This window comes from Balaenoptera physalus (assembly GCF_965194825.1).
Source record: "Balaenoptera physalus genome assembly, chromosome: 4".
NCBI classification, from domain to species: domain Eukaryota; kingdom Metazoa; phylum Chordata; class Mammalia; order Artiodactyla; family Balaenopteridae; genus Balaenoptera; species Balaenoptera physalus.
Genome location: NC_138891.1, coordinates 95,666,471 through 95,677,214, shown reverse-complemented (window position 1 = coordinate 95,677,214; position 10,744 = coordinate 95,666,471). Strand labels below are relative to the sequence as shown.

Here is a 10,744-nt window from a genome sequence, read left to right as displayed (position 1 = left end):
TATATAGACAACATCACACAAAGTAACATACTCATACACACTCACAAGAAGAGAAAAAGTAAAAATATATATATAAATATTTTAAAAAAAGGAAGAGAGCAACCAAATCCATAAACAAATCTACCAATGGTAATAAGCTCTAAAAACTAAACTAGGATAAACATAAAAGCAGAAACAAATTAGATGCAGAAAGCAAACCCCAAGTCTACAGTTCATCCCAAAGTCCACTGCCTCAATTTTCAGATGATTCATTGTCTATTCAGGTATTCCATAGATGTAGGATACACCAAGTTGATTGTGGAGATTTAATCTGCTGCTCCTGAAGCTTCTGGGAGGAATTTCCCTTTCTCTTCTTTGTTCGCACAGCTCCTGGGTTTCAGCTTAGGATTTAGCCCTGCGTCTGTGTGTAGGTCATCTGAGGGCGTCTGTTCCCTGCCCAGACAAGATGGGGTTAAAGTAGCAGCTGATTAGGGGACTCTGGCTCACTCAGGCTGGGGGGAAGGAGATACAGAATGTGGGGCGAGCCTGCAGGGACAAGAGGTCAGCGTGTCATTGCAACAACCTGAGTCATGCCGTGTGTTCTCCTGGGGAATTTGTCCCTGGATCATGGGACCCTGGCAGTGGCTGGCTGCACAGTCTCCCGGAAGGGGAGGTGTGGATAGTGATCTGTGCTTGCACACAGGCTTCTTGGTGGCTGCAGCAGCAGCCTTACTGTTTCATGCCCGTCTCTGGTGTCCATGCTGATAGCCGTGGCTCGCACCAGTCTCTGGAGCTTGTTTTAGGCAGTGCTCTGCCTTCCTTGGGCAGAGAGTGAGGAATCCCCTCTCCTCATGCACCTCAAAACAATGGTCTCTTCCCTCCTCCGCAGGTCCAGACTTTTTCCCAGACTCCCTCCCGACTAGCTGTGGCACACTAACTCCCTCCAGGCTGTATTCACACAGCCAACCCCAGTCCTCTCCCTGGGATCTGACCTCTGAAGCCTGAGCCTCAGCTCCGAGCCCCCACCACCCCCAGCTGGGTGAGCAGACCAGCCTTTCAGGCTGGTGAGTGCTGGTCGGCACTGATCCTCTGTGCGGGAATCTCTCCGCTTTGCCCTCTGTACCCCTATTGCTGTGCTTTCCTCCATGGCTCCAAAGCTTCCACCCCGCCCACCCCCCATCTTCGCCAGTGAAGGTGCTTCCTAGGGTGTGGAAACTTTTCCTCCTTCCCAGGTCCCTCCCAGAGGTGCAGGTACCTTCCCTATTCTTTTGTCTCTATTTTTTGTTTTTTCTTTTGCCCTACCCAGGTACATTGGGGGTTTCTTGCCTTTTGGGAAGTCTTCTGTCAGCTTTCAGTAGGTGTTCTGTAGGAGTTGTTCCACATTTAGATGTATTTCTGATGTATTTGTGTGGAGGAAGGTGATCTTCGCGTCTTATGCCTCAGCCATCTTGAAGGTCCTCTCACTGATCTTTTGTATTGTTTTCTTCATCTCTATTTCATTTATTTCTGCTCTGATCTTTATGATTTCTTTCCTTTAGCTAACTTTGTGTTTTGTTCTTCTTTCTGCAGTTGTTTTAGGAGTAGGTTAGGTTGTTTATCTGTGATTTTCTTGGTTCCTGTGGTAAGACTGTATTGCTATAAACTTCCCTCTTAGAACTGCTTTTGTTGCATCCCATAGGTTTTCGATGGGCTTGGTTTCATTTCCCTTTGTCTTGAGGTATTTTTGGATTTCCTCTTTGACTTCTTCAGTGATCCATGGTTCTTTACTGGCATATTGTTTACCCTCCATGTGTTTGTGTTGTTTTCCAGTTTTTTTTCTGGTAGTTGATTTCTAACCTAAATAGTGTTGCGGTCAGAAAAGGTGCTTGAGATGCTTTCAGTTTTGTTTTTTTTTTTTTAGTTTATTGAGGCTCACTTTATGGCCCAGCATGTGATCCATCCTGGAGAATGTTCTATGTGTGCCTGAGAAGAATGTGTATTTTGCTGCTTTTGGATGGAATGATCTTTAAATATCAATTAATTCCATCTGGTCTACTGTGTCATTTAAGGCCAGTGTTTCCTGATTGATTTTCTGTCTGGATGATCTGTCCATTGATGAAAGTGGGGTGTCAAAGTTCCCCTCTATTATTGTGTTACTGTCAATTTCTTGTTCTATGATTGTTAGTATTGACCTCATATATTGAGGTGTTCCTATGTTGGGTGCATATATATTTACAGTTGTTATATCTTCTACTTGAATTGATCCCTTGATCTTTATGTAGTGTCCTTCCTTGTCTCTTGTAACACTCATTATTCTAAAGTCTATTTTGTCTGATAAGAGTATTGCTACTCCAGCTTTATTCTGACTTCAATTTTCATGGAATATCTTTTATAGTCCCTCAATTTCAGTCTATATATGTCCCTAGGTCTGAAGGGGGTCTCTTATAGACAACATATATATTGGTCTTGTTTTTGTATCCATTCAGCCAGTCTGTCTTTTGGTTGGAGCATTTAATCCATTTACATTTAAGGTAATTACCAATAGGTATATTCTTTTTTTTTTTTAAGATCTATATCACTTTATTTACTTATTTTATTTATTTATTTTTGGCTGTGTTGGGTCTTCATTGCTGTGCAGGGGCTACTCTTCATTGTGGTGCACGGGTTTCTCATTGTGGTGGCTTCTCTTGTTGTGGAGCACAGGCTGTAGGAGCGCAGGCTTCAGTAGTTGTGGCTCATGGGGTTAGTTGCTCCATGGCATGTGGGATCTTCCTGGACCAGGGCTCAAACACGTGCCCCTGCATTGGCAGGCAGATTCTTAACCACTGTGCCACGAGGGAAGCCCCCAATAGGTATATTCTTATTGCCATTCTTATAGGTTCATTGTTTTGGATTTGTTTTTGTAGGCCTTTTTTCTTCCCTTCCATTCCTAACTCTTGTGATTTGATGACTGACATTAGTGTTGTGTTTGGATGACTTTTTCTTTTTTGTGTGTATATCTATCTATGGTAGATTTTTGGTTTGTTTTTACCATGAGGTTTTGATATAGTAGCCTATATATAGCAAATGTTTTCTCAGGTCGTTTCTCTCTCTCTTCTCCTTCTGGGGTTCCTGTAACGCGAGTGTTGGTGCATTTAATGTTGTCCCAGAGGTCCATTAAACTACCCTCATTTCTTTTCATTCTTGTTTCTTTATTATGTTCCACAGCAGTGATTTCCATCATTCTGTATTCCTCCTCACTTATCCGTTCTTCTGCCTCAGTTATTCTGCTATTGATTCCTTCCTGTGTATTTTTGATTTCAGTTATTGTATTATCCATCTCTGTTCTTTAAATTTTCTAGCTCTTTGTTAAACAGGTCTTGTATCTTTCTTATGCCTCCTTTCTTTTCGTGAGATCTTGGATCATCTTTACCTGAAAGAGAATTCAGAGTAATGATAGTAGATGGCCTATCTCAACTTAGTTGTTGCTCTGGGGTTTTATCTTGTTCCTTTGTCTGGAATGTATTCCTTTGCTGTCTCATTTTGTCCAACTTCTTTGCTTGCTGTACCACAGGCTGCAAGATTATATTTCCTCTTGCTGTTGTCTGCCCCCTAGTGGAAGAGCCTGCTCTAATAGTGTTGTGCCAGCTTCCTGGTGAAATGGACTGGTCCTTGCCTAGTGGTTTCCTGGTGAAATGGACTGGTCCTTGCCTAGTGGTGGGTGGAGCTGTGTCTCATCCCTCTTGTGGGCAGGCCATATCAAGGGTTTGTTTTTTTTTTTTAATTGGAGTATAGTTGCTTTACAATGTTGTGTTAGTTTCTACTGTACAGCAAAGTGAATCAGCTATATGTGTACATATATCCCCTCTTTTTTGTATTTCCTTCCCATTTAGGTCACCACAAAGCATTGAATAGAGTTCCCTTTGCTAAACTGTAGGCTCTCATTAGTTACCTATTTTATACATAATATCAATAGTGTATATTTGTCAATCCCAATATCCCAATTCATTCCACCCTCCTCTTTCTCCCTGGGTATTCATACATTTGTCCTCTACGTCTGTGTCTCTATTTCTGCTTTGTAAATAAGATAGTCTATACCAATTTTTTCAGATTCCACATATATGCATTAATATACAATATTTGTTTTTCTGTTTCTGACTTACTTCACTCTGTATGACACTCTCTTGGTCCATCCATGGCTCTACAAATGAACTAAATTCATTCCTTTTTGTGGCTGAGTAATATTCCATTGTATATATGTACCATATCTTCTTTATCCATTCCTCTGTTAATGGATATTTAGCTTGTTTCCATGTCCTGCCTATTGTAAATAGTGTGGCAGTGAACACTGGGATGCATGTGTCTTTCTGAATTATGGTTTTCTCTGAGTACATGCCCAGTACTTGGATTGCTGGGTCACATAGTAGTTCTATTTTTAGTTTTTTAAGGAACCTCCCTACTGTTCTCCATAGTGGCTTTACCAATTTACATTCCCACCAACAGTATAGGAGGGTTCCCTTTTCTCCACACCCTCTCCAGCATTTATTGTTTGTAGATTTTTTGATGATGGCCATTCTGACTGGTGTGAGGTGATACCTCATTGTAGTTTTGATTTGCATTTCTCTAATAACTAGTGGCGTTGAGCATTTTTTCACGTGTTTGTTGGCCATCTGTATGTCTTCTTTGGAGAAGAGTCCATTTAGGTCTTCCACCCATTTTTTGATTGTGTTGGGGATTTTTTTGATATTGAGCTGCATGAGCTGTTTTTATATTTTGGAGATTAATCCTTTGTCAGTTGCTTCGTGTGCAAATATTTTCTCCCATTCTGAGGGCTGGTTTTGGTTTATGGTTTCCTTTGCTGTGAAAAAGCTTTAAGTTTAATTAGGTCCCATTTGTTAATTTTTGTTTTTATTCTCATTACTCTAGGAGACAAATCAAGAAAGATCTTGCTGTGATTTATGTCGAGTGTTCTGGCTATGTTTTCCTAAAAGAATTTTATAGTGTCTGGCCTTACATATAGCTCTTTAATTCATTTTGAGTTTATTTTTGTGTATGGTGTTAGGGAGTGTTGTAATTTCATTCTTTTACATGCAGCTGTCAAGTTTTTTCAGCACCACTTATTGAAGAGACTGTGTTCCATTGTATATTCTGGCCTCCTTTTTCATAGATTAGGTGACCATAGGTGCTTGGTTTTACTTCTAGGCTTTCTATCCTGTTCCATTGATCTATATTTCTGTTTTCATGCAGTACCATACTGTCTGTCTTGATTACTGTAGCTTTGTATTATAGTCAGAGAGCCTGATTCCTTCAGCTCCATTTTTTCCTCAAGGTTGCTTGCTTTTACTATTCAAGGTCTTTTGTGTTGCTACACAAATTGTAAAATTTTTTTGTTCTAAGGAATCCAAATTGGTAAAGAGGAAGTAATAAAATTGAAACTATAAAAAAATCTTTCAACAAACAAAAGTCCATGACCAGATGGCTTCACAGGTGAATTCTATCAACATTTAGAGAAGAATTACACCTATTCTTCCAAAAAATTGCAGAGGAAAGAACACTCCCAAACTCATGCTATGAGGCTACCATCACCCTGATACCAAAACCAAAGATATCACAAAGAAAATTACAGGCCAATATCACTAATGAATATAGACAACAAAATACTAACAAGCCAAGTCCAACAACACATTAAAGGGACCATACACCATGATCAAGTGGAATTTATCTCAGGGATGCAAGAATCCTTCAATATACACAAATCAATCAATGTGATATACTACATTAACAAACTGAAGAATAAAAACAATATGATCATCAATAGATGCAGAAAAACTTTTGACAAATTTCAACACCCATTTATGATAAAAATTCCGGAAAGTGGGCATAGAGGGAACATACCTCAATATAATAAAGGCCATATATTACAAACCCACAGCAAACATCATTCTCAATGGGGAAAAACTGAAAGCATTTCCTCTATGATCAGGAACAAGACAAGGATGTCCACTCTTGCCACTCTTATTCAACATAGTTTTGGACGTCCTAGCCATGGCAATCAGAGAAGAAAAAGAAATAAAAGGAATCCAAATTGGAAAAGAGGTAAAACTGTCACTGCAGATGATATGATACTATACATAGAAAATCCTAAAGATGCCAACAGAAAATTACTAGAGCTAATTAATGAATTTGATAAAGAAGTCACATGATACAAAATTAATGCACAGAACTCTCTTGCCCTCTATACACTAACAATGAAAAATCAGAAAGAAATTAAGGAAACAATCCTACTTTACATCACAGCAAAAGGAATAAAATACCTAGGAATAAACATACCTAAGGAGGCAAAAGTTCTGTATGCAGAAAACTGATGAAAGAAATCAAAGACGACACAAACAGATGGAGAGATATACCATGTTCTTGGATTGGAAGCATCAATTTTGTGAAAATAACTATACTACCTCAATGCAATCTCTATCAATTACCAATGACATTTTTCACAGAAATAGAAGGGGTGTGTTTAGAGGTGGCTGTGGGCTCAGGAAGATTTTAAGCAGCCTGTTTGCTGGTGAGCAGGGCTGTGTTCCTGCCCTCTTGGTCATTTGGCCTGAGGCGTCCCAGGACTGGAGCCTTTGTGCTGATAGGTGGGGCCAGGTATTTGTGTCAAAATGGCAGGCTCCGGGACAGCTTATGCCAATAAGTAACCAGTAACTTTGCCACCAGTGTCTTCACCCCCAGAGTGAGCCACAACCACCCCCCACACCTCCCCAGGAGACCCTCCAATACCAGCAAGTAGGTCTGACCCAGGGTCCTATGAAGTCATTGCTTTTTCCCCTGAGTCCTGGTGTGCATGGGATCTTGTGTGCACCCTCCAAGAGTGGTGTTTCTGTTTCACCCATACCTATAGAGTCCCTGCAGTCAAGCCCATTGATCTTCAAAGCCAAATGCTCTGGGGCCTCCTCCAGATGCCAGACTCCCAGACTAGGTAGCCTGCCATGGGTCTCAGAACTCTCATTCCTGTGGGAGAACTTCTGTGATATAATTATTTTCCAGTTTGTGGGTCACCCACCTGGTGGGTATGGGATTTGATTGTCTAGTGAATGAGCCCCTCCTACCTTTTCATTGTGGCTTCTTCTTTGTCTTTGGAAGTAGAATATCTTTTTGGGTATGTTCCACTCCATTTTTTTTTGGATGGTTATTCAGAAGTTAGGTATAATTTTGCTGTTTTTGTGAGAGGAGGCCACAACTAGAAACAAGAAAATTATGAAATAGGAAAGCTCACCAGTAAAGGCAAACATACAATAAAGATAGCAAATCATCCACACACAAATATGAAATCTAAACCAGTAATCATGAGAGGAGGGGAGTACAAATGCAGGATATTTAAAACACATTTAAAAATAAGTGTTCAGGTGTGTTTATAGACCAGAATTTGGTATACTTTGAATGCTCCATGTAAACCTAAGAAAAAAATGTATGTTCTACTGTTGTTGCTGGATTATTCTGTACATTTCAATCAGATCATGTTGACTGATAATGTTCTTCAGGTTAGTTAGCTATATACTTACTAACTTTCTGCCTATGCAACATTAATTATAGAAAGAGATGCATTGAATTATCAAAGTATAATAATGGAGTTGTCTTAGATGTTTTCCTCAGGTGCTTAGCATTCTTACATGCTTTTGTAAGTAGCTTTTGGAAGGAAAGAACTCTTTGAGAGAAAGAGCTCTCTCCAAGAGATCACTTTTGTCACTTTATCAAAGCTATATTGTAACTAACCTTAAACCAGTACCCCATGCTCTACTCCTCTCTGGCCCAAGCACACTTTTCAAATCTTTTGATCATACAGTGATCAGGCAGGTAGACCTTGCCTAACATATTATTCATTTTTTACTTCTTTGATCTTTGTAAAGGACTAAGTAGATAACAGATGACCAGCTCTTTTCCCAAGTTCCCTCTTTAGTACTCTTGTGAACAAATTGTGAACAAGATAACCTCCAGAGTAAGATCACAAGGAGTCAACAAGAATGCATACAGTGGGGGATGGCAATGACTTTGACCCTGTATCTCAATGATTAACTGAGATAACTTACCCTTTTCCCTTTAGAAACATTCAGAGTTGAGCAAAATCTTCAGAGTTGGTTTTTGGATACATGTTTCTGCCTTCTCCCCAGATTGCTGGTTTGTCTGAATAAAGCAACCTTCCTTTCTACCAACACTGGCTTCAGAAGTATTGTTTTTTGAGTGGCAAGCAGCTGAACTTGAGTTTGGTAACACTTTCCAAAAGTCACTTCCTTAACATAAACCCAGTTGAGGTGGAAAGGAATTTGTTATGAATAAGAGGATGCTCATTCACATTTTTGGCTCTTCAGCATTAACAGAATTGAGGACAAAAGACCAAATATTAGAATAAAAATGCTCCCATGGAAAGGACTCAAATCAATAAAATTAGAACCAAAAAAGGAGAAGTTACCACTGACACCACAGAAATATAAAGGGTCATAAGAGACTATAAGCAATTATACACCAATAAAATGGACAACCTAGGAGAAATGGACAAGTTCTTAGAAAGGTACAATTTCCCCAGATTGAACCAGGAAGAAATAGAAAATATGAACAGACCAATCACAAGTACTGAAATGGAAATTGTGATTAAAAAACTCCCAACAAACAAAAGTCCAGGTCCAGATGGCTTCACAAGCAAATTCTATCAAATATCTAGAGAAGATTTAACACCTCTCCTTCACAAACTATTCCAAAAAATTGCAGAGGAATGAACATTCCCAAGCACATTCTATGAGGCCACAATTACCCTAACACCAAAACCAGACAAAGATACCACACAAAAAGAAAATTACAGGCCAATATCACTGATGAACATAGATGCAAAAATCCTGAACAAAATACTAGCAAACAGAATCCAACAACACATTAAAAGGATCATACAACATGATCAATTGTGATTTATCCCAGGGGTGCAAGGATTCTTCAGTATACTCAAATCAATCATAGTGGTATACCACATTAACAAACTGAAGAATAAAAACCATACACTCATTTCAGTAGATGCAGAAAAAGCTTTTGATAAAATCCAACACCTATTTATGATAAAAACTCTTCAGAAAGTAGGCATAGAGGGAACCTACCTATACATACCTACCTCTACATTTTACATAATAAAAGCCATATACAACAAACCCACAACAAACATCATTCTCAATGGTGAAAAACTAAAAGCATTTCAGTTTTCTGATCTTAGGATAGGAACAACACAAGGATGTCCACTCTCACCACTATTATTCAACATAGTTTTGGAAGTCTTAGCTACAGCAATCAGAGAAGAAAAATAAATAAAAGGACTCCAAATTGGAAAAGAAGAAATAAAACTGTCACCATTTGCATATGACACAATACTATATATAGAAAATCATGTAGATGCTATCAGAAAACTACTAGAGCTCATCAATAAATTTGGTAGTCACAGGCTACAAAAGTAACACACATTAATAAAAAAATATGTTGCATTTCTATACACTAACAAAGAAAGATGAGAAAGAAAAATTAAAGAAACAATCCCATTTGCCATCACATCAAAAGGAATAAAATACCTAGGACCTAAGGGCAAAGAACCTGTACTCCAAAAACTACAAGACAATGATGAAAGAAATAGAAGATGACACAAGCAAATGGAAGGAGATACTGTGTTCTTAGGTTGGAAGAATCAACATTGTCAAAATGACTATACTACCCAAGGCACTCTACAGACTCAATGAAATGACAATCAAATTACCAATGACATTTTTCAGAGAGCTAGAACAAAAATCTTAAAATTTGTATGGAAATACAAGAGACCCTGAGTAGACAAAGCAATCTTGAGAAGAAAGAACAGAGCTGGAGGAATCAGACTCCTTGACTTCAGATTATACTACAAAGCTACAATCATTGAAACATTATGGTACTGACACAAAAACAGAACTATAGATCAATGGAACAGGATAGAAAGTCCAGAGATAAAACCAAGCACCTATGGTCACCTAATCTATGACAAAGAAGGCCAGAATATACAATGGAGAAAAGACAGTCTCTTCATTAAGTAGTGCTGGGAAAACTGGACAGCTACATGTAAAAGAATGCAATTACAACACTCCCTAACACCATATGCAAAAATAAACTCAAAATGGATTAAAGACCTATATGTAAGACTGGACACAATAAAACTCATAGAGGAAAACATAGGCAGAACACTGCCTGTCATAAATCACAGTAAGATCTTTTTTGATCCACCTCTTAGTGTAATGAAAATAAAAACAAAAATTAAAAAATGGAACCTAATGAAACTTAGAAGCTTTTGCACAGGAAAGGAAACCATAAACAAAATGAAAAGACAACCCTCAGAATGGGAGAAAATATTTGCAAAAGAAGTGCCCAATAAGGGATTAATCTCCAAAATATACAAATAGCTCACGCAGCTCAATATCAAAAAAACAAATAACCTAATAAAAAAATGGGCAGGAGATCTACATAGATGTCGTACAAAGAAGACATACTGATGGCCAAAAATCACATGAAAAGATATTCAACATGACTAAATATTAGAGAAATGAAAATCAAAACTTCAATGAGGTATCTCCTCACACCAGTCAGAATGGCCATTATCAAAAATTCTACATAAGATGGATAACTAATGAGAAGCTGCTGTGTAGCACAGGGAATTCTACTCAGTGCTCTGTGGTGATCTAAATGGGGATGGAATCTAAAAAAGAGGAGATATATGTATATGTATAACTGATTCACTTTGCTGTAGAGCAGAAAA

At 38.5% G+C, this 10,744-nt stretch overlaps 1 long non-coding RNA gene across 1 annotated transcript; it reads right to left on the bottom strand.

The window, feature by feature from the left end:
* Positions 1-1,861: 1,861 nt before the first annotated feature.
* Positions 1,862-9,580, bottom strand: LOC309660171. Its single transcript, XR_014263232.1, has 2 exons — positions 3,649-9,580; positions 1,862-3,613 (listed from the first exon to the last, which is right to left on the bottom strand). It is a non-coding gene; the product is annotated as an uncharacterized lncRNA (long non-coding RNA).
* Between the last annotated feature and the right edge of the window lie 1,164 nt (positions 9,581-10,744).